The following is a 24,101-nucleotide window of genomic DNA, read 5'->3' as shown; positions in this document are numbered from 1 at the left end:
TCAGGACTCTTTTGTCTTATTATTGGCTGCCTATGACCTCTTTCTTCCTCCCCTATCCCTCCATGAGTTGTGTGGCAGTTGGGGATTGGATGGAAGTTGTAGCTCCCTAGCCACTACCCCTTTCCCAGCCACATCTCATATTGTGGGGACAATAAAAAGAGACTATGCTTGCTCTATGCCTCCTGAGCATTGCTTGGGAAGCCAGTTAAATTGGTTTTAAGTCTACCTTGCACTGCCAGAGCAGTGCAAACAAGCCTCAGTAAGTCCAGAATCTAGCCCAGTGTTGTAACCGTGGGTCAAATTCCATTAACCTTCAATCTGAATTTACCATAGTTAGCAGGTATACAAGATACAGATAAAGACAGCCCCTACCTTGATGACTTTACAGTCATTAAGACAGACATAAACAAGACAAGATAAAACAGTAGGTGAGCTGATTCAGAACACAGGTGAAAATATGTATTTTAATAACTGAAGAGGATTAGAGTTTGTGGTTTGTGTGGTAGAACTGAGTGAGCCTTTACAACGTTGAATGTGGATGAGTGGGTATTTGTTGCACTGGGATTGGAAGATTATTCTAAGCGTAAAAGGCAGCATTGGAAAAGAAACAGTATTTAGGTAGCTTTGACTCCATTGTATAAACATAACTTCTGCAATTTCAAAGGTAACGTCTGCTAAATGGCTGTCTTTGATATTTAGGTTAGGTATCTTGATTGTTAATTGGTAGTTGTTCACACAGAAAAAAAATTTCTTCCAAATGTTAAATAAGATCCTTTATGAAATAAGCGTGCAGGCACCAGCATCACCATGTCATAATTACATGAAGTTACGCCAGATACAAGTACTGGAATTAAATTACAGAATGCATGCAAAGGGATATGGTCTTTTGGAGAACAGCCAGAAGACAAGTATATAAAGCAAAATCAACTTTTCACTCTGGTTATTTCCTTGTTTGCTGAAAGAAAGGTAGTGAGGTGCAAGACCTCATTTCTCAGGTTTGCTGTATACCTACCCTGTAAGTTCCCATTACAGAGTTGAAAAAAATTCCCAATTAGAACTGTTTTAGGAACAGAAAAGCTCTCAAATTGGCTGATTCACCAGTTTGGCTGCCTATAATTCTCTTGCTGATGAAATAGGGTGTCAGACTCTCAGCGATCTTTTGGGTAATTAGTACCAGAGTCCTGCTTAGTGTTCAATACCCATGGCAATGTTTTTTTTATATGCTCGTTTTGTTAGCTTTTACTAAGCTGGGAAATAGTTTTCCTGATATGTTACTGTGGGTCACACAAATACAAATGTACTGTATAGAGTACAGTATTTCCATAAACCATACAGGGAAGTAAGATCCTTGTTCCATAACTGTGATTAATTGTCCTGTTTACCCACTTGCTTGTTCCGCTCCATGCAATAAAATGTGACCATCTCCTTCCACTGATCTTCTGTCTTTGATCTGATATTAGCTGTCCTGTCCCATAATGCAAATCTAGTGGATGTCTGCAAATCACAATACATTAGCGGCCCACACAGCCCCCCTTTATAATTTGTAGGTTTCTTTCTTTTCAAAATTCTCCACATCTGAGGGTGAGGAATTTTCCTTTTATCCCCAAAGCTTGCAGATTAAAACATATAGGCTGGTCCTGGAAAAGGGAGTCTTCATATATTGTAATCATAGAATCATAGGACTGGAACCTATGAGAGGTCATCTAGTCCAGTCCCCTGCACTCACGGTAGGACTAAGTATTATGTAGACCAGCGGTTTTCAACCCGTGGGCCACATGAGGCCCAATTAGCATACAGCTGTGGCCCATCTCAGCTGTGTGCTAAAGGCCCCAGGTGTGCCCGGAGTCCCAGGTTCCCAACTGCCCGGGGGGAGGGGTCTGGGCTGCCCCGCTGCCTAGTTCAAGGAATTGGGCTCCCGATGGGACCTGCAGGGTTGGGGGCCCAGGGCTCCCTGTTGACCCTGGGGGTTCACAAGTTCTGGGGTCCAGGGCAGCCACCTGGCCCTGCAAGTGCCGGAGGCCAGGGCAGCTGCATGGCTGGGGACCGGGCCAGGCAGCCGGACCGCCCTGTGTGGCAGGAGTCCCACGGGCTCTGAGATCTGGGGCATCTGCACAGAGGGGGACCGGGGCGGGCAGTCAGCCGGCTCCCGGGTGGGCGGCAGCGGCCCATGCAGCAAGCGTCTGGGGTTACAGGGTCGGGGTCTGGGCTGCCACTGCCCGGCCCCTGTGGCCCATGTTACACATTGTGGGCCGCATATGTGGCCCACAATGTGTAATATGTTGAGAATCACTGATCTAGACCATCCCTGACAGGTGTTTGTCTAACCTGCTCTTAAAAATCTCCAGTGATGCAGATTCCACAACCTCCCTGGGCAATTTATTTCAGTGTTTAACCACCCTGACAGTTAGGAAGTTTTTCCTACTGTCCAACCTAAACCTCCCTTGTTGCAATTTAAGTCCATTGCTTCTTGTCCTATCCTCAGAGGTTAAGCAGAACAATTTTTCTCCCTCCTCCTTGTAACAACCTTCTATGTTCTTGAAAACTGTTATCATGTCCCCTCTCAGTCTTCTCTTTTCCGGACTAAACAAGCCCAATTTTTTCAATCTTCCCTTATAGGTCATGTTTTCTGAACCTTTAATCATTTTTGTCACTCTTCTCTGGACTTTCTCCAATTTGTCCATATCCTTCCTGAAATGTGGTGCCCAGAACTGGACACAATACTCCAGTTGACGCCTAATCAGCGCTGGGTAGAGCAAAATAATTACTTCTCGTGTCTTGCTTAAAACAGTCCTGCCAGTACATCCCAGAATGATGTCTGCTTTTTTTGCAACAATGTTACACTGTTGACTCATATTTAGCTTGTGGTCCATTATGAGCCCCCAGATCCCTTTCCGCAGTACTCGTTCCTAGGCAGTCATTTCCCATTTTGTATGTGTGAAACTGATTATTCCTTCCTAAATGGGGTACTTTGCATTTGTCCTTATTGACTTTCATCCTGTTTACTTCAGACCATTTCTCCAGTTTGTCCAGATCATTTTGAATTTTAATCCTATCCTCCAAAGCACTTGCAACCCCTCCCAGCTTGGTATCGTCCGCAAACTTCATAAGTGTGCTCTCTATGCCATTATCTAAATTACTGATCTAGATATTGAACAGAAATGGACCCAGAATCGATCCCTGCGAGACCCCATTCATTATGCCCTTCCAGCATGACTGTGAACCACTGATAACTACTCTCTGAGAACGGTTTTCCAACCTGTTTTGTACCCACCTTATAGTAGCTCTATCTAGGTTGCATTTCCCTAGTTTGTTTATGAGAAGGTCATGCGAGACAGTATCAAAAGCTTTACTAAAGTCAAGATATACCACATCTACTGCTTCCCCCCATTCTCAAGGCTTGTTACCCTGTCAAAGAAAGCTAAAAGATTGGTTTGACATGATTTATTCTTGACAAATCCATGCTGACTGTTACTTATCACCTTTTCTAGATATTTGCAAATTGATTGCTTAATTATTTGCTCCATTATCTTTCTGGGTACAGAACTTATTTGGTTTTTGGCAGTAAGGAGATAGAAGCCAAAGAAGCAAAATATAAAACCAGTTGGAAAATAGCAAGCTTCTGGGATGCCTATTGAGTGTTCTAAATGGAAGATACAAGTAGCTCTTCTTAGACTGTAAGCTCCTTAGAGTAGAGACTTGGTATCCTGTGTGTTTAAATTGACACCTCCTCATCTATTGTTGGGAGTGGACTACATCCACCCTGATAGAATTGTCCCGGTCAACACTGGTTCTCCACTTGTGAGGTAACTCCCTTCTCTTCATGTGTCAGTATATTTATGTCTGCATCTGTAACTTTCACTCCATGCATCTGAAGAAGTGAGGTTTTTACCCATGAAAGCTTATGCTCAAATAAATCTGTTAGTCTTTGAGGTGCCACTGGACTCTTTGTTGTTATAATAGGACTATGATACTTATTTGGGCTTTTAGATACTACTCTAATACAAATGTTTAATCTATATGAATTGTCCAATCCTGCTGATTGTAGAAGGGGGAATCTCAGTGATAAATCATCATAGTGTCAGTTTTAAGGCCTGATACTGTAACTCTTACTCATAGTTATGCAGGTTTCCTTTGAGGATGAGAACTGATAGGTCAGATATAAAGTGACCGTTTGTGAAAAGTGTTCACCTACAGGTGATGTGGTGGTTTTGTCTTTTATCATTTTCCTGTGTGAGTTCATTTGAGAGCATAGTGATAGTCTGGTTTCACCCACATAGTTGTTGTTGGGCATTTTGTGCACTGATCCTCAAAGGAAACCTGCATAATACTTTCAAAAGACAAGCCTGGAAGCTTAAATTCATAACTTTGCTTGACACTAAAATTTATGGTCTTAATAAGGACACTAGACTTATGGCTTATTACAATAATCTGTAACCTACTAACCCTCCTTTTTATTTTATGACTACCGGGATGTTAACGGGTCACTTCACTTTGAATGGTTCCTTATAATATGTGCTAACTACTTATGCTAAACTATGTGTTTGATCTTGTATTTAGCTATGACACTCAGAATACCTTGCCCTGACCTGAAGAAGAGCTCTGTATAGCTTGAAAGCTTGTCTCTCTCACCAACAGAAGTTGGTCCAATAAAAGATATGTCACCCACCTTGTCTCTCTAATATCATGGGACTGACACTGCTACAACATTAGAATGGGCCATTTCCTATGGAGCACACTTGTTTTTCCCTTCAGTGGTCTCTGAAAGGAAAAAGGTAGTATTCTTCCACCAGTTTTGTCTGGAAACGTTAACTAGATGTCTGTGAATGTGCAAAATTATATATTGTTTGGATAGTGGCAATAGCAGATTTATTAAAAAAAACTTAGGATACTTCAAGGCTCTGATAACTCTTATCATAGAAATGCTAATGCCTGTGAATAGCAAAGCCAATTTTATGTTGTGAATATGTAAACTGCCGAGTTGGTCTTGGATGTGAATCTCCCCATGTATCCTCTATTACATTTGTATCAAAAATCCTTTATTACCCTGTTTCACACTGAAGGCAACATAGTTCCTCTGGTTATGTGTCTGTCAGTTCCTGCTTGCATCTTAGGAACTAGAATTATATTATCAGACCTATAAAATGTCTGTAATAAACAGAAAATGGATTACATACAACAGCACAAGAGGAAGAGGCTGGTGGTACTGTGATGCTGGAGCTGCAAAATCTCTCCTATACAAAAATTTCTGAAATGCAGAAATTCCTCTGCAATGTGCAGTAGGACACATTTTTGTATAGCATCTTTCATGCAAAAGTTTCTTCATATGCAGCCCAGCCAATTAGTCTTCACCTGTGTGTACAAGCAGAGTGTGGACTTTACAACATCAAATATATTATCTAATAATATATTATTAGGATTTTAAAAATAATTGTTTATGATGTGCAATAGAGCTGATCCAGTTCCAAGAAACCTTCGTGTCCTTAAGGCAAAAAGTACACTTTCTCATTTGAGAGTAGGGAATTTGGATAGGATTATAATATAACTAAGAAGTTAAAGATTACATATTCTTGATGATAATCTTTATATCTAGTGGCTGCCTAATCAGCTATTGACCAGAATTTGCCACAAAGTTTGAATCTGTGATCCCTGATATGCACTCAGTAAACACAGTCTTTATCATATGCTGTGTGGCTTGGGAACGTTGCAATTAAAAGGGACTCTATTCTGGCTATGTCGAGGTAATTGTACTTCAGTCAAGACCTCTGAGACAACCTGATACAGCACATATGGTAGTCTGAGTGCATTGCTGTAATTGGGAGATACTGGGGTGCTGATTTGTCATATAATTACACATCCAACTTTGGAAATATGTGTTACTATTACTTAGAATGACTATACATTTTACTATAATAAACCAAGTGCCACTAATGCCTATCTGTTTGCTGTTGCTTATAATGCAGTTTCTAGTGAAAAGGTTGTGATATTGGTATTGTTCCTTTCAATGAAAAAATACATTTCCATCACTTATTAAAGCTGTTGATACATTTGCAGAATAACAAGGTTAGCTAATGTTTAATTGCCTTGTGCATTCATCACATTATTTAACTTTAATGTTTGATATAATTCTTTTTTTTTAATCTTTCTTTTTTCTTTTGTGCTAGGAGGGAATCTTTCCTTACTACTAAGTTTAGTATTGTAAATCTGGTTTGTATATGATATTCTGTATATTTTACTTGGACTGTTATGTTGTGGTTGTTCCACAAGATTAGAAAAAAAATCTGGTTAAGTTAATTGGGCTGCCAATCACCGCACACCTTAATATTTGAGAACACAAGCCAACCTCTGTCTGAGGCAGTTCACAAGAAACCTGTATTATGATAGTTTTTCATAATTGCCCACTTTGGTTTCTTGCATTTTTTCCCCAAAGCATGTGGATGCTGACCACAGTTTGGAGATAGGATACTGCACTCCCTCTAGTCTGATTTGGTATGTCAGTTCCTAAGCACTGGTGGTTAATGGCTAGCTAACAATTATGGGGAAACTTCTATTAGCGGTGGCTTCTATCTATGTGGCTAGACCTAGAGTGCCGTTTGGGGAGGGGAATATAAAGAAGAAAACAAGGACCTTGAGAGAAAAGAAGGGGAACAAAAGAAAAGACTATAGTTCAGAAATAGTTCTTTATTCTTTCTCACTGCAGTTGCAAAACTGTTGGTTTGGGTGTTTTGGGATAATTTGTATGTAATTTGGCCAACTTGTATGTATGCGTTATGATACTATCTTCATAATCACATACTACATTTTCCATAGGACCTTTGCTTCCTTCAGTGACGGGATGGATGGTGTTCACTATTCAGTATTTCTTTTATCCTCATCATTCAGCATGTGGCTTCAGGCATTATTTACTACTTGTTATTGAAACCCTGCACAGAATTAAGTACCATTTATTTCTTCTTGGACCTTTCCATTGGGCTGTCATTGTAGTACCATAGTTCTTTACAAACATTAAAGAATTTATCTTCACAACATCACTGTTAATTGAAGTAGTATTATCCTTATTTTTCAACTAAGGAACTGTGGCACAGAGATTAAACCCACAATTGTTAAGTATCCACTAATTTTGGGTGCCCAATTTGAGATGTATGTGATCTGATTTTTCAAAATACTTAGTATTTTTATAGCACCCTATATGTTCACAGCAGAGCAGCAATTGACCTGGAGGAGCTCTTCAGACACCAGGTGTCTCAAGTTAAGTACCCCCAAAATGAGGAAAATACAGTGGCTATGTGTGAAATTTTTTGCTTCTATGACTTGTGCAAGATCACATAGAAACTCTGTGGCAGAGGCAGGGATAGAATACCATTTTCCAGGGTGATATTCAACTGGCTTAAACAGGAGACCATCCTTTCACTTCCTGCATTTCCTTGTCTTATTTTCCACACTCCTTTCAACTTCTGCAGTAATTGAGACAGGAGTCCTACAGACAGCCTCCTTCAGTGCACAACTCTGATTCATTCCTGTGCACTGAACAAGGTGGAGTCCTGTGGAGAAAACAGTATGTGATCATGTAATTAAAGACTGTGTCAAAATGCATAGGCACAAAGATGCCAAATTAAGGCTGACCATGCATACTTCTGGCATTTCCAAACTTCTGAGCATTTGATTTTGCAACCTCAACATTCTTTTAACATAGTTATTTGGATGTAATTTCCTATGTCTTTTAAAAAACGAAAAAACTGAAAAAAATTCCATCATATAGAGCCATAATGACTCCTAACTTGGCTCATCAGCAGAACTGGGATCTTTAGATCCACAGCACAATCCTCTACTGCATCAGTTCTCAAACTGTGGGTCGAGACCCCAAAGTTGGTCATGATCCCATTTTAATGAGGTCGCCAAGGCTGGTTTTACACTTGCTGGGGGCTTGAAGGCCAAAGCCTGAGGGCTTTAGCTCGGGGTGGTGGGGGGCTTAAGCTTCAGTTTCAGCCCTGGGCAGCGGGGCTCACATTAGAGGCCGCCTGCCCGGGGCTGAAGCCCTTGGGCTTTGGCTTTGGCCCTCCTGCCCGGGGCAGTGGAACTCGGGCTTTGGCTCCCCTCTCCCCGGCCTGAGGCAATGGGGCTCAGGCAGGCTCAGGCTTTGGTCCCCCATCCAGGGGTCATGTAGTAATTTTTGTTGTCAAAAGGGGATCTCGGGGCAATGAAGTTTGAGAACTGTTGCTCTACTACTTGAGGTAACAGAGTAGAAATCTTCTATGTGAATATGCTACTAAAGAGGAATGGGGAGACACTTTGCCAGTGGATTTCACAGCTTCTTGCTGCACAGCAAAGTAATGTTGACTCAAGAATCCTTAGTTCAATTTCAGATTCTGTAGGGGAGTGTTCCCCTCTCCCATTTCCGGCCCTAGCTTCTCTAGGCTTCTATCCCCACCCTGCGTCTCTTTTCCCTCCCTGACCTGTTTCTCACCACTCTGCATTTGAGTTAGGCACATTCCTCCTTCCCCTTCTTCTCACTGCCTGAGCACCACCAGGGCAGCACTGAGAGCAGAGGAGAGAGTGTCTCCCAGCTCTGAGTTCCTGTGTCTGTGTTGTTTCCCCCACAATCTAGAGCAGCCATTACTGGGAAAGTCCAGCTTCGTTCTTGTAGCCTTGGGCTGGAGCATGCTTTTATTCTATGCAAATGGTTCATATGAAGTTCAGTCAGCACATAGGAGTTGTGAAGGAATGGAGCATGTTCAGTGTAGATGGAATTTTCTGAATATTTAGCTGTTCAACTCTGCAAGTCTGTACTGAGTACGTACAAACTGAGTTGTTGGGGTTTGTTTTGTTTTGTTTTTAAGAGGCTCAGAACTTGGCCAAAATTGGGCAGTTTTTCACTGGTAAAGCAAAAGGCACTCTTATAATATCAGGGTGCCCCCTTGCAATATTTCAAGTCCATACTCTAAAGTGTGCGGTCAATAGAGATGCTTAATGAGACAGTTGCAAGACTTTCTTTTACACAGGCAAAACAATGCATTTTTCCCTAATCTTGTTCTCAGAAGTAGCTGTACCATTTTAGCTGAAACATCCCCCCAAAAATCAGCTAGAGGGAGACGCTTGGCATGAAAAATTTCAGCCGAAACAGGTCGCTTGGAAAAGTTTCATAATACCCTGTTTTCAGTTGCTTATAATAAAGTGTTGGGCAACTTCAGCTGTAGGTGTCATTACCTTCTCTGCCTATGGGGGGTGTGTGTGTGTGTGTACCACACTTACATGTGTATGATGGGGAGAAGATGACTAGGGGAAATAAGCAAACTCCTCAGGTGAATGTTTACAACCCAAACATTATAGCGTTCTGCAAATGCTTGAAAACAAAATAGACTAGAATCGAGGATGAAACTGTTTGGTCAGTTTTCATTATCCAAGATGGATAAAATGCAACATGGAAACAAATCCCCTAAATGATGACAAATAAATTAATCTCCAAATTATTTGTTTTATTTATCCAACATTTGAATATTAACCTTACATTAAAAATCATCCATTTTCTTGCCTATGTATTAATTTTAACCTGATGGTGTCCCTTTAACTCATGAACCTGTGTTCACTTTAACGTATGAACCTATCTGTAGCACTGAACATGGGGTTTCCAACACAACTTCCAGCTTGAAGCCATTCCCCAAGTGCTGTGGGGAATGTTTTTCTTGCTAGTATTTACAGTGAGCCAAGTTCAATCTTTTTAACAGTGTGGTTGACCCTAATAAGGATCAACCATGGCTTCTTACAACAGATGTGGAACAAAACCTAGCCTATCTGTGGCAACAGAACAACTGTTTTCAGCACTGGCTGTAGGGTGGTGGTAGAAAGAAATCATGTTTGACACCTGATATAAAAATCAGCTGATTAAATTCTGGAACAGCCCCAGATAAGAAATTACTTATTTTACTCCTTTCAAACTATATTTTGCTCTGGTGAAAGATACCAGAGTATCATCCCCAGGAAACTAAAGTCCTTTCTTTAACATTATGGAACAACTAGAAAATGGGCAGCAGCAGTGCTACTATATGGATGTGGCATACTGACCACTTCTGTTTTCAAGCCAATGCAATCAACCCTCTTGGAACGGTTGGTTCCTACAAGCCTTGTTTGTGCTAAGTGGCTAACATTTAATTTATTTTTAAATGTTGACTCCTTTCCAAGGAAACAATAAAAATAGACTCTTAAAGGAAGGGAACTAGAAACCAGGTCTGGCCCTAGGCATTTATCAAGTGGACAGCCCCACAGAGCCCTATGCTTTTGGGTTCTTTGTTCCTTAAGTACTTTCTCAGAGCACACAACCTATTGCATTACTTTCTTTCCTTGTCTGGTGTGACCCTCCTTCTCATGGAATGATTTATGTGTGGGCCCAGAACCTTCCAACTTCTCAGCAACAAATGTCCCAGTCCAGCTGTTTACACTCTAGGCTGAGTGTGTTGCAAATGGATTACTTTGCAGTGATTGGCAGCCCAATTAACTGCTGAGCTCCAGAGAAGTTATTCATCCAAAAGTATGAAATGCCCCTAACTGGAAAAGCCTCCTGTATCCCCCAAATGACAATCTTCTTCAACAAGCCCAGTTATGAAGCTCTTCTCCTCCAGATAAACTGCATTGGTTACTGAAGTGTGTTTTTTGGTGCCAAAACAAAGGCCAGCTGATAACAAGTCTCCTAGAAGCAGCCCTTGCTGCTGAGCCCAGGATGAGCTTTGTATATCTTGGGAGTAGAGATAAACAGCTGCCATTATGTAGCCAAGAGGAAATTTGCCGAAGTATAAATATGGATAGGGCAATAAAGCATGCAGACAAAACAAAACACTATGATATTAAGACAGAAAACTTATGACAGAATGTAGCATTCAATTTCCTGTCATGTCATTTTATATAAGCCATACCGAAATTCTTATATAACAGCCATGCCCATAAGCAATATCATCATCATTTTCTAAACCAGAATGACAAATTACCTTTTTAAACTTATACTAGGTGAATTAAAACAAATTAAGTTTTAATTTCTTTTTCCTTGTGCTTGGAGGATTTAAATCATCTGGAAAGGAAATTTAGCTCCATTTGGAAGAGAGCGTTCTAAAAATTATACTATGTGCAGATTCACAAAATAGGATGCTTAACTAGACTTTCTACTTAAAATGTAGGCTATTTCAGAAGTATAGCTTTGAAAACAGTCCTTGGTATATTTAATTATCCTACTTAATGTTAATTCACTAGTTTTCCTTCTTGGTTACAAGTTCTTTCATGTTACTATGAATCATATACATAGCAGAAAACACCAGTGGCCAGTTAGACTCTTAATGAAAGAGGCTGCTGGCTTCTCTTTCCCCCACCCTCACGTAAACTTTGTGTTTATTTTCAAGCAGTATGAGGAGTTATTTGTTTAAACTTCATGTACTGAGGCTTTGTCTGCCATAGGAACATTTTTACTTGTGTTCTAGCAATGGCTGACAGTGTTGCTGCTTTGCTGCTGCTAAGCAATGGTATAAATAATAGTGCATGGCAGACAGGATACAATCATTTTTACTCTTATCTCATGAAAACTTGTTATAAGCTGCACTGTTGCTGATATCCATTGGAATATAGGTACAATCTTTTTTTTTTAGAATGGATGTGTCATGAAAATTTATGCTTTTAAACATGCCTTGCTTGAATTATAGCAAAAATGATTTCCATTAGCTACTACTATAACAAAATTATAGAAATAGATTTCTTGTTTCATAGATAAACAAGGAGCATTCATTATTTTTCTATTTCGATCTGTTCTTGGCTAATAGATAGGTAAAAACACGCCAGCATTTTCCAAAGTAGTTTCCAATTTTTGGCATCTCAGGCTTGGGTGCCTAACTTAAAACAGCTAGAGTCTGATTTTTTTCAGGATTACCATGCACCTTTGATAAGTCCCTTGGCATCCAAAAATTGAGGGACCTCAAATTAAATGTTGCTTATGAAAATTTGGCACTAAACATTTAGGTTTTGATCTAGTCCAACTTGATGAACTTGCTCTTTAGACTAGAGAACCTAATTTGGTTCTTTTAATTCTTAAGAAAATTTCAATTTTAGGCTGAGATGAGGGCAGCTGAGAACAGGGAATTTCTGTCAGTGTCTTCGTGACTTGGGCCAATCTAAAATGAATGAAAATCTGCCCTTTCATGTTAACTGCAGATAAGAGAAAATCAGCAACATAGAATATTGTTGTCTTGCAGGTTTGGTCATGAAGAACAAAAAACTATGTTTACCATTTTTTAAAAGCAAAAGTAGCCTTGGTTTCCAGTTTCCATACTGAATCCAGGTATAGATGTGTTTAGGGCACTATGTATAGGGCAGGTAAATTTTGAAATAAATCATTTGCACAACTAGTAAATAGAGGTCAATGCCTTCCTTCTTAAGATATATTTTCAGGGTATCCTTATACAGAGGAAATGCTACAAGGATACCCTGAAAGTATACCTTAAGAAGGGAGGCATTGACCTCATGAATTGGGAAGAGCGGGCTGGCAATAGACTGTAATGGCATTGCATCATACAACAAGCCTTAGCCCATTTTGAAGAGAATCACCCTACTCAAGAGGCTGAGAAATGGCAGAGGGGGAAAGAAAGGGTACAGCATCCTGGCCAGTAGTTGTGCTCTTTCCAAGCAACCACCTGTCACATATATGGAAAAACCTAAATTACGAATTGGACTCCTTAGCCATCATAAGTCTCACCAATGACTTTTCCCCCAGCAGACATCAGCCTTGTATCGAGGGATAGCTGATGAAATGGAGGTGTACAGAGAGTTCAGGGATCTGGGTTGAATGGAATCCACTGACTCTTTCCCCCCACCCCACCCCACCCCACAGGCTAGAAAACCTCTACATCAGTGGTTACCAAACTTTAACAACCTGTGAACCCCTTTCACTAAAATGTCAAGTCTCGTGAACCCCCTCCTAAAAATGATTATTTCTAGGGATTTTCTCTTTATCTGAGTATAAATTATAAAAGCAGTGATCTTGGAAATATACAATTTGTTTTTATGACATGCTTATTACACACTATTTATTTTTAATTGTTATTTATAATTACAGTATTTTTATTACATTATGAAAACGGCAACACTCTTCCAGGATCTCACTTTCATAGTTTGTATCACTTTGGATAAGCCTGTTATAAGACCAGGCTTCTATGTTTCATCAAGGAGTATCAGATGTGAAACAGCATGAAGGTATTTAAGAAGCCAACTCAAAGAGTTCCTACTACATAAGCATTCAGGTCTTGAGCAGTCCAGGCAAACATCGCATGTTACAACAAAGCTTAAATTTCTTCTTCCTAATAATTTTAAAAACAATACTAGCTGCCTATTTAATTTTAAAAACAGCAAAAAAAATCCACCTCCCTTTCCATTTCTTATAAGAAGTCTTGAAGTTTAAATCTCCTCAGTGTGATAGATATGCTTTGATCTGCTTAGCTCTTGGAAGTCCAGGGGCTACGGGCTGCTGGCCCTGTACTGCCCAGGGTCCCTAGGGACAGCTCTGTCTGCCATTAAGGAATTTTTTCCCGAGAACCCCCTGTAACATTTTGCTAACCCCAGTTTGGGAACCACTGCTCTACATGGATGCTGCTCCCTCTTGTGGCAGCTGTGATCCATGAGTGACAGCCCTGCACTCCATTACCTCCACAAATACCTTCCTAGAAGTGGAGTTGTGCAAAACACAGCTTCATAACCAGTAGGGGTTGTGCTCCTTCTGCTTTAGCTCTGTGCAGCCTGCATGCCTTCTCCACACAGGTGAACTGCTCCAATTCCTCTTCCATTTGGGCAACAAAGCCCTGTGGACAAGGGGTGAACTGAGGGAACTGGGATTGTTTAGTCTGCAGAAGAGAAGAATGAGGGGGGATTTCATAGCTGCTTTCAACTACCTGAGAGGTGGTTCCAGAGAGGATGGTTCTAGACTATTCTCAGTGGTAGAAGAGGACAGGACAAGCAGTAATGGTCTCAAGTTGCAGTGGGGGAGGTTTAGGTTGGATATTAGGAAAAACTTTTTCACTAGGAGGGTGGTGAAACACTGGAATGTGTTACCTAGGGAGGTGGTAGAATCTCCTTCCTTAGAAGTTTTTAAGGTCAGGCTTGACAAAGCCCTGGCTGGGATGATTTGATTGGGGATTGGTCCTGCTTTGAGCAGGGGATTGGACTAGATGACCTCCTGAGATCCCTTCCAACCCTGATATTCTATGATTCTATGAACAGAAGTATTTGGGTCTAATTTTCTAAATAAGAAGGGAGGGAATATATTTCAGTAAATATAAAGACCAGCATTCTAGAGCCAGGCTGTCTCTGTTGACTTCAGCTCTTCTTAGACTGTGGTGTTCAATTGCACGTCAACAAATATCATATGTATGCTATACTGACGCATAATATTCAGGTGCTGGGAAGATGAGGGCCAAAATAGCTGTCTTCCAGGATTGAGCATCTGCTCCCCAACTGGTCCTGGGTAGTTTGTGGAATATATTGTTCTTAGCCTTTATCTTAGCAGCAGTCTTTGTGGGATGTTGGCAACATGTGACGCTGTGTTCTAGGATCACTGCAAGAAATCCTTTTGCCTGAGTTTCGTGTTGCAGAAGGTGACATATAGGTACTTTTTTACATGTTGGTTGCTCAGGAGACATGCGGAAACAGCTATTTTTTGAGGGTGTGATTGGAGTTGACATAACCAGTAGTACTCCTCTAGTTTTTTCAGCTCTTCTGTTGGGATGCATTCCACCTGGGTGAAATTGGTTGCTTGGATGTTGAGCGTAAGATCATCCACTTATCCAGATTTCCATGGCTAGGTCAATGGCATGTCACTGTTATAAATATTAAATAGTAAAGGTGCCAAGTCAAATCCCTGTGGGAGCTCATTATTCAGCAGGTGAAGCCTGCTGGCCTGTTTCATTAGATGTACATGAAATTTATGATTTGTGAGCATAACAGGACAATGGCAACCTTCACGCATTCTTCCCTGCTAAGAGCTTTGACATGACCACTGCCATCAACGTGGTGACTGAACATTAACTGATGGCCTTGGAATAAAAAAATTAACTCAAACAATGATTCAGGTGATGAATGGATATCTTGTGCCCTTCCTATTTTGTACTACTTTAATCTGTCAACTGCTATAGGGATATTTCTTATGTAACCAGACATCCCTTAGCTCTTACTAATCAATTGACAGCTGCTGTTGACGTTTCAGGTATGTCCAGTTAAAATGTGTTTACTGTACCACTGTGAATATACCAGGTACTATACAATTTCATACCATGAAAACTACAGTGTTGCAAATTTCAGTCTTAGGTTTATCTACAATCTTTCCTAAATCTAACTGGAGAGAACTGAGCGCTACACATTCTACATTTTAATCAAATTCAGTGCATGCAAATTCAGCACAGCCCTTTGGCTATGGGCATGTTGCCAAAGTGGCTCTGGGCTGGACAAATGTGTATGCCACTGACTCATTATGACCTTTCCTGATAAAAGAAATAATAAAGGCTAAAATAGCTCAGGAAGGAAAAAGTGTATAACAGAGATAGTACAAGAATGCAGACTAAAGCCTTTAACTGAGCATATTGTACAAAGAAATTCTCTGTTACACCCATACACACACACTACATTCAATATCGAATTGTTACTTCTGCAAACTTCAGTGGAATGTATATGAAACTAGCTGAAAGCATTTAATTTTCTGATGCACTCTGAGTGCATATGATCACACACCAGCTGACTTCCACACCTTCCAAGATGCTTTGATAGATGAATGTGTCAGAGGAAATGTTTTAACATTTGCTCATCCTTTTACACTTCACTGGAATGGACATTGGCAATGATGCATTCTCAGAGGGTGGTATTATAGTTTAGCACCTCATTAGAGATCTGGTTTGTTTTTTTTAATCTTGGGTCCAGCTGTGACCCACTTTTATAACTCAGGCTGCCTCTAGCCTACATTACATGTGACAGAAACATATATTACAAATTGTATAGGTATTCATATGGTGCATTTTTTGTCAAACTCCCCTTTTTGCTTTATTACAATAGATGATGAAGCACTTGATACTGTAAGAGTAATCAAAGAAGGCACTGTCAATTTATGTGGGCTTTTATTATTACAAATGAAAATGTTAAACAAGTGATTTCTTATTGTGAGTTTTGGGAGATCTTAGGTAAAGGAATCTGATGTCATGTCAAAAGCTTAGAAATATGTCACTTGTTTTGTAACTTTCATAAGAGGATCTCTGCACTGTACAAACTTTAATGAATTAAGTCTTTAAGTCCTGTGATGTAAATCAAGTATTAGCCCCAGCTCTCAGACAGAAAGATTACAATGCTCACCCAAGATCACAGAGGAAACGTGGCAGACCTGGAAATAGAATCCAAGTCTCCTGATGCACAGTCCTGCACATTAAGAACAAGATTATCCTTCCAATATGTACTGAATATCCACTTTATTTTTCTCAAGCCATACAAAGGCCTACTTGTCCTATGTTGTTTGCTAACGTCTCTGAATGATGGACCAGCATGCACTCTGTGCTGCCATGACATCCATCAAAGAATGCTGTTGGAGCCAGCCTAAAACAGTCTTGCAAGTGTCAGGTCTTTTCAATATGGAACAGGTTTGCACCAAAATATTCTTTAGAACTTGTGTGGTATGCAGTAATGCTAAGATCTTTGCAAAAATGCAGACTATTATGTAAATAGTCAAATAAAACTTAATTGCTTTAGAGATTGCTTCCAGGCATCAGCTGAACACTAGGTCTGTGACTGATGTCACATCGCTATGGTGGGAGACAGCAAGCATCAGTGGATACACGAACATAGCACGTGGCATCAAGTCTCCAAGCCCAGGTCAATAGGCTCAGGCTCATGCTACTGCGCTAAAAATAGCTGCATAGGCATTCTGGCTCAGGCTCTGAAGCGTAGACACAGGCATGGGCTTCAAAGTCCAAGTTCCAGCCTGAGCCACAACTTACACACACCGTCTACACAGCTGCTGTTAGTGTGGTAGCATGAGCCTGACTCTGTTGATCATGGGCTGCCACTGTCGGTGTAGACATACCCAATGGGACTAGATATTATATCTAAAAGAGGAAAAATGAGGTTGTTTTAATTATGAGTACCCATCCTAACCTTGTATTAAATTACTTGATGAATACTAGTATTATAGATTTATGTGCAGTAATCATATTTATAGCTCAGTATTCCCCCTCCCTCAATCAGATCATAAGTCCCCCAACTATAGCATCTGCCTTTAATAGTGGCTTGATGATTTAGATGGGTACTTCCTCTCCTTCCCTCCACACCACTCCAAGTAAATGCATCTGTGGAATTATGGAATTCATTACATGAGTGAAAAAAAATATCAGCAGAATGAGTAAATAACTTTATTATCTGAAGTATAAGATTTCATTCCCTTACCTTAAAATGCATAAGTAGGGCCGGCTCTAGGCACCAGCAAAACAAGCAGGTGCTTGGGGTAGCACATTTCTAGGGGCGTCATTCCAGCACCGGCCCTGCCGCCCCTAGAAATGTGCCCCTGCTCGCCTCTGTCTGCTCCCCTGAGTGCGCTGCTGCCACTCCGTTTCTCCTCTACACCTCCTAGGCTTGCTGCGTGCCAAACAGCTATTTTGCGCGTCAAGCCTGGGAGGGAGGGAGGAGAAGCCGAGCGGCGGCGCGCTCGGGGGAGGCGGCGGTGGTGGAGCGGAGGGGAGCTGGGGCAAGGAGCGGTTTCTCTACCCCACTCCACATTATTTCTTGCACTCCCCCCCACCCTCGCTCACCTCCGCTCCACCTACTCCCCTGAACGCGCTGCCTCTCCCTCGCCTGAGGGGGACGGGGGAGAAGCGGAGTGGCAGCACGTTCAGGGGAGCAGGCGGAGCGGAGGTGAGCGAGGGCGGGGGGTTGTTGTGGGGGGAGCCACAGGAAGCAATGGGGGGGAGGAATGCGGCACGCCTGGCGGAGGAGGCAGAGCCGGGGATTTGGGGAAGGGGTTGGGAAGGGGCGGAGCTGGGGGCACAAAAAAAAGCAGGGGCGGTCAAAATTTTTTTGCTTGGGGCGGCAAAAATCCTAGAGCCAGCCCTGTGCATAAGCTACACATGTCCATTCTGGTCGTAAAATGTATCCTGTCCATCTTTTAAATCCAGCTGCAGTATTTGATTCTATGACATAAGACTGCATTATCTTCTACACGAGTTACAGGTGCTAGCATTTTTGTAAATCAGACTGCTTTTCTTTAGATGCTTAAGTTTATGCCATTACACTGGAAATTTGTGGACAACATTTTGTAAGTAGTAAATCCATAGCCTACAACTGCTAGGGTGAAATCCTGGCCCCACTCCAGTCAATGGGAGACTTGCTTTTTACTTTAGTTGGGTCCAAGTTTTCATCCATAGGTTTTAAAATTATGTATTAATTTGGAGTAAAATTTGCTAAAGCAGTTTAGAGAAGGTGAACCTTGAAAAAAGAGAGGTTCTGACACTGATGTTTCTAAGATGATGGCTGTGATGAGTGAAGGAAAAACGGCTTTCCGAACTGTTCTGGTATTTCATACTGCTTTGTACTATGAAACTATTCTTATGCAAGGAATTTCATGCTGTTATGTCCTAGTGCTTCTCAGTGTATTATGTCTGTGTAGCAAAACTATAAATTAGAAACAAAATTATAATGTGATATCTGCAATCCTATGTGACGTGATAAGGTTTATGTTCTTCAATTCAGAACTGCTTGGCAAGACAGCTGGGTATTTTTTTTCTTCTGGTTTTCTTTTTGACTATACCATTGAGGATGTATATTCTCCTTTGAAAGAAGGTATACTGCCCAACCAATTAAAACATAAGAATGCCCATACTTGGTCAGACCAATAGTCCATCTAGACCAGTATCCTGTCTTCCAGCAGTGGCCAGTGCCAAATGCTTCAGAGGGAATCAACAAAACAGGGCAATTATCCATCCCCTGTCATCCAGTCCCAGCTTCTGGCAGTCAGAGGTTGAGGGGCACCGAGCTGTGTCCCTGACCATCTTGGCTAATAGCCATTGATAGACCTATCCTCCAGAACTTATCTAAGGCCAGGTCTACACTATTAATTTACATCGATATAGCTACATCACTCAGGGGAGAAAAATCAATGGCCCCTGAACAGCACAGTTATACTGACCTAAACCAGGGTGTAGACATCACTATGTTGACTGGAGGCCTTCTCCCAACGACAGAGCTACCGTGTCTCTCAGATGTGGATTAACTGTGCCGACGGGAGAAGCTCTTCCATCGACATACGAGCATCTTCACTAAAGCACTACAGCAGCACAGCTACAGTGTTTTAGGTGTAGACCTGTCCTAATTTTTTTTAACCCAATTATTCTTTTGGCCTTCACAACATCTAGCAATGAGTTCCACAGGTTGACTGGGTGTTGTGTGAAAAAAGTACTTCCTTATGTTTGTTTTAAATCTGTTGCCTATTTGTTTTATTGGATGACCCTTTATCCTTGTATTTTGGAAGAGGTAAATAACACTTCCCTATTCACTTTCTCCATACCATTCATGATTTAATAGATCTTTATTATATCCCCCTTCAGTCATCTCTTTTCTAAGCTGAACAGTCCTAGTCTTTTAAATCTCTCCTCACATGGAAGCTGTTTCATACCTATAATCATTTTTCTTGCCCTTCTCTGTACCTTTTCCAATTCTAATATATCTTTTTTGAGATAGGATGACCAGAACTGCATGCAGTATTCAAGATGCAGGTAAACCATGGATTTATTATGATGTTTTCAGTCTTATTATCTGTCCCTTTCCTAAGAGTTCCTAAGATTGTTAGCTTTTTTGACTGTTGCTGCACACTGAGCAGATGTTTTCAGAGAACTATCCATGATGATGCCAAGATCTCTTTCTTGCATGGTAACAGCAAATTTAGAGCCCATCATTTTTTATGTATAATTGGGATTATGTTTTCCAATTTGTATTACTCCATAGTTATTGGTTTCAGAGTAGCAGCCGTGTTAGTATGTATCTGCAAAAAGAAAAGGAGTACTTGTGGCACCTTAGAGACTAACAAATTTATTTGAGCATAAGCTTTTGTGAGCTACAGCTCACTTCATCGGATACCATCACCTTCAGCCCCCAACTAAAACCTCTCCAACGCATCATCAAGGATCTACAACCTATCCTGAAGGATGACCCATCACTCTCACAGATCTTGGGAGACAGGCCAGTCCTTGCTTACAGACAGCCCCCCAACCTGAAGCAAATACTCCACCACACAATACAGCAACCACACACCACACAACAGAACCATTAACCCAGGAACCTATCCTTGCAACAAAGCCCGTTGCCAACTGTGTCCACATATCTATTCAGGGGACACCATCATAGGGCCTAATCACATCGGCCACACTATCAGAGGCTCGTTCACCTGCACATCTACCAATGTGATATATGCCATCATGTGCCAGCAATGCCCCTCTGCCATGTACATTGGTCAAACTGGACAGTCTCTACAAATCAGACGTCAAGAATTATAACATTCAAAAACCAGCTGGAGAACACTTCAATCTCTTTGGTCACTCGATTACAGACCTAAAAGTCACAATATTACAACAAAAAAACTTCAGAAACAGACTCCAACAAGAGACTGCTGAATTGGAATTAATTTGCAAACTGGATACAATTAACTTAGGCTTGAATAAAGACTGGGAGTGGATGTGTCATTACACAAAGTAAAGCTATTTCCCCATGTTTATTCCCTGCCCCCCTACTGTTCCTCAGATGTTCTTGTCAACTGCTGGAAATGGCCCACCTTGATTATCACTACAAAAGGTTCTTCCCCCCTCCCCCCCACCCCCCCCCGCTCTCCTGCTGGTAATGGCTCACCTTACCTAATCACACTCGTTACAGTGTGTATGGTAACACCCATTGTTTCATGTTCTCTGTGTATATAAATCTCCCCACTGTATTTTCCACTGAATGCATCCGATGAAGTGAGCTGTAGCTCGCGAAAGCTTATGCTCAAATAAATTTGTTAGTCTCTAAGGTGCCACAAGTACTCCTTTTCTTCTTATAGTTATCGACATTGAATTTCATCTGCCATTTTGTTGCCTAGTCACCCAGTTTTGTGAGGTCCCTTTGGAACTCTTTACAGTCAGCTTTGGACTTAATTATCTTTGACATATTTAGTATTGTCTGCAAACTTTGCCACGTAACTGTTTAGCCCTTTTTCCTGATAATTTATGAATAGGTTGAACAGCTTAGCTCCCACTACAGATCCTTGGGGGACCCCCCCCCCTCATTTACCTCTTTCCATTGTGAAAACTGATCATTTATTCCTACCTGTTATTTCCTATCTTTTAACCAATTATTGATTCATGAGAGGACCTTCTCTGTTATCCTAGGACTGCATACTTTGTCTAAGAACCTCTCGTGTGTGATGTTGTCAAAAGCATTATGAAAGTTGCAGTACACTATATAAACTGGACCCCCCCTCCCCTTGTCCACAAACTTGTTGACAATCTCAAAGAATGCTAATAGATCGGTGAGGCATGATTTCCCTTTACAAAAGCCATGCTAACTGTTCCCCAACATATTGTGTTCATCTATGTCTCTGACAATTCTGTTCTTTACAATAGTTTCTATTAATTTGCCTGGTACCGAAGTTAAGGTTACCAGCCTGTAATTGCCAGGATTGCTTCTGGAGCCTTTTTAAAAAATCAACATGACATTAGCTGCCCTCCAATCATGTGGTACAGAGGCTGATTTAAGCAATAGGTTACATACCGCACTTAGTAGTTCTTCAGTTTCATATTTGAGTTCCTTCAGAAGTCTTGGGTGAATTTCTTCTGGTCTTGGTGATTTATTACTGTTTAATTTATCAATTTGTTCCAAAACCACCTATACTGATACCTCAGTCTGGGACAGTTCCTCAAATCTGTTACCTCTAACTTACCTCAGGCTCCCTTATCAATGTACTGTAACATCGGGTTAAAGGAAGTTCGCTCTCTATGCTCATCGATTTGCAGGCCTTTCTACTGGCATGACCAGTAAAATGCCAATTGTAATCATGGTTTGTCCACTGACAACTGGACTTAGATAACCAACTCACTTGACATAGACCACTGAACAGTCTACAGAGTGACACATTTTTGCTGTTATTAACCTGAATTGAATTCGAACCAGATACATATTGCATTACCAATTAGTTCTCTGAGCCATCTTGTGCTCTACTAATGTGCTTTTCAGGAACTGTAGGTTAAAATAATATTAAGAACCTTAGTAGCTAATTGTTTCTGTTAACTGTTTCACTGCTGATCATTTTAACACTGATGTTTAAATTTAAAACTCTGAGATGAATGTGGCTGTTAAATGTGGCTCTCGGGACTATTAGGTCAAATCTTAGTATAACTCCACAAGTATCAATTGAGTTTTTCTATCTGCAGACTCAGTTCAGAAGGTTAACTTCACAACCAAAAGGTCTAGAAAACCTAGAGCTCACTTATGCAAAGTTCTGAGGCTTTCTTAAGAGGTATTGAATTTTCAACTCAGAGTCAACTTCATTGGAGCTAAGAGTGCTCCTTAACTTTATTGAGGTTCTCAGCATTTCACAGAATTGGGCCCTTAGGGTTTTTTTTTTTTAATTTTCAAAGAAAGCGTAAATTCTTCCAGGAAGAATTAGGGCCACCAGAGCAGTGCTGGCACTCTACTACTGAGTGCAGTATGACTTCTGGCCTATAACACGATAGACAAGGAATATACTGGGAATACCTCTTCAGGGATCATGCAATGTTCAAGTTATGGACAAATTGGTAAGTAATAAAAATGTCTTTTCACTTCGCTACTACTGTCCTTTTGAACGTTGCAGAGCACTTTGCACATATTACCAAATTAAGTCTCTCAGAAACCCTGTCAGATAGGTAAGTATCATATATTAGCATTTTAGAGATAAATTGAAGAAGAGGTATTTGCTCAAGACCACACAGTTTAGCCTTTGGTAAAGTTTTGTTTAAAACCCAGATTTCTTGACAGATTGAATCTGACTTTTCTTGTTTTTCTCATGTTAAGTCTGTCACTTAATTTTTGTACACAAAATTAGTTTTTTTCTGTTGCAATGTAATAATTGCTAGACCAGTCTGGCGGATAATATGAGTTACACACATCATGAGCCCTAATTTGCTTGCTTGAAAGATCTTAACCAATGTATTAAAAATTGAGTTAGGATGCTTTATAGCTTTGGCATTATTGGGTGATGGGAGGGAAATCAGTTACTCAAATGCTTATATTCCTAGGTGAAACATGAGTGCACCCACTACTTGTCTTAACTTGCCCCTCATCTTTCATTCCAAACCTTCTATTTAGTTTTTATCTAGGAGCACATCTTCTTCTCTTGAACATTTTGCTATTGCTTGCTTCAGTGACTCTTTTTGATAATATATCTGCACGTTTATCCTCTATAAAATATTGCTTTGTCTGAACTCTTCTTCTGAACCACACCTTTTGAGTGTTTCTGCAATAATGAAGAGATGATTTGGATTACATTTGTATAGTAACTTCAGTTAAGTAACTGAAAAACAGCCTTTATTTCAGTGAGAATAATTTGAAATTGGATCTTATTACTTGATAGAATGCAGAAAAGTAGAATTTGGATTTAGATTTTGCTTTTGAAAAAGGTACATAATGTGATTTACAAATGGTCATGGTGGATTCTCCATCACTGGCAATTTTCAAATCAAGATTGGATATTTTTCTAAAAGATCTGCTTTAGGAATTATTTTGGGGAAGTACTATGGCCTGTATTATACAGGAGGTGAGACTAGCTATGCAGTTCTCAAATGTATTTGATTGGGCCCCCATTCTTTATGTCTGTTGTTTTTTTACATTCCCTTCCCCACAAGTACATATACCGCCACCCAGATCTAAAGGCAGAGTGGAGAGCAGCGGCTGCTGGCTGGGTGCTCAGCTTTGAAGGCAGCTCTGTGCCAGCAGCAGATCAGAAATAAGGGTGGCAATGTGAAAGTTATCAATATCACTTTTCACAGCAGTCTGAGTACCCCCATTGCCACCTTTACTTCTGCGCTGCTGCTGCCACCCTGGAGCTGACA

General features: G+C 40.7%; 1 protein-coding gene and 1 long non-coding RNA gene across 5 annotated transcripts in view; both read left to right on the top strand.

Annotated features, from left to right (window-relative positions):
- Window positions 1–24,101, top strand: part of CEP128 (centrosomal protein 128) — a 428,984-nt gene that overhangs the window by 272,325 nt on the left and 132,558 nt on the right. The window lies entirely within an intron of this gene.
- LOC122466194 lies at window positions 4,575–20,055 on the top strand. The gene is made up of 3 exons (XR_006291535.1): window positions 4,575–4,819; window positions 12,222–12,226; window positions 20,000–20,055. It is a non-coding gene; the product is annotated as an uncharacterized LOC122466194 (long non-coding RNA).

The sequence above is a fragment of the Chelonia mydas genome, chromosome 6, assembly GCF_015237465.2.
Source record: "Chelonia mydas isolate rCheMyd1 chromosome 6, rCheMyd1.pri.v2, whole genome shotgun sequence".
Lineage (NCBI taxonomy): Eukaryota > Metazoa > Chordata > Testudines > Cheloniidae > Chelonia > Chelonia mydas.
The sequence above is the reverse complement of the archived record's forward strand: the minus strand, read 5'-3'. Positions and strand labels throughout refer to the sequence as shown.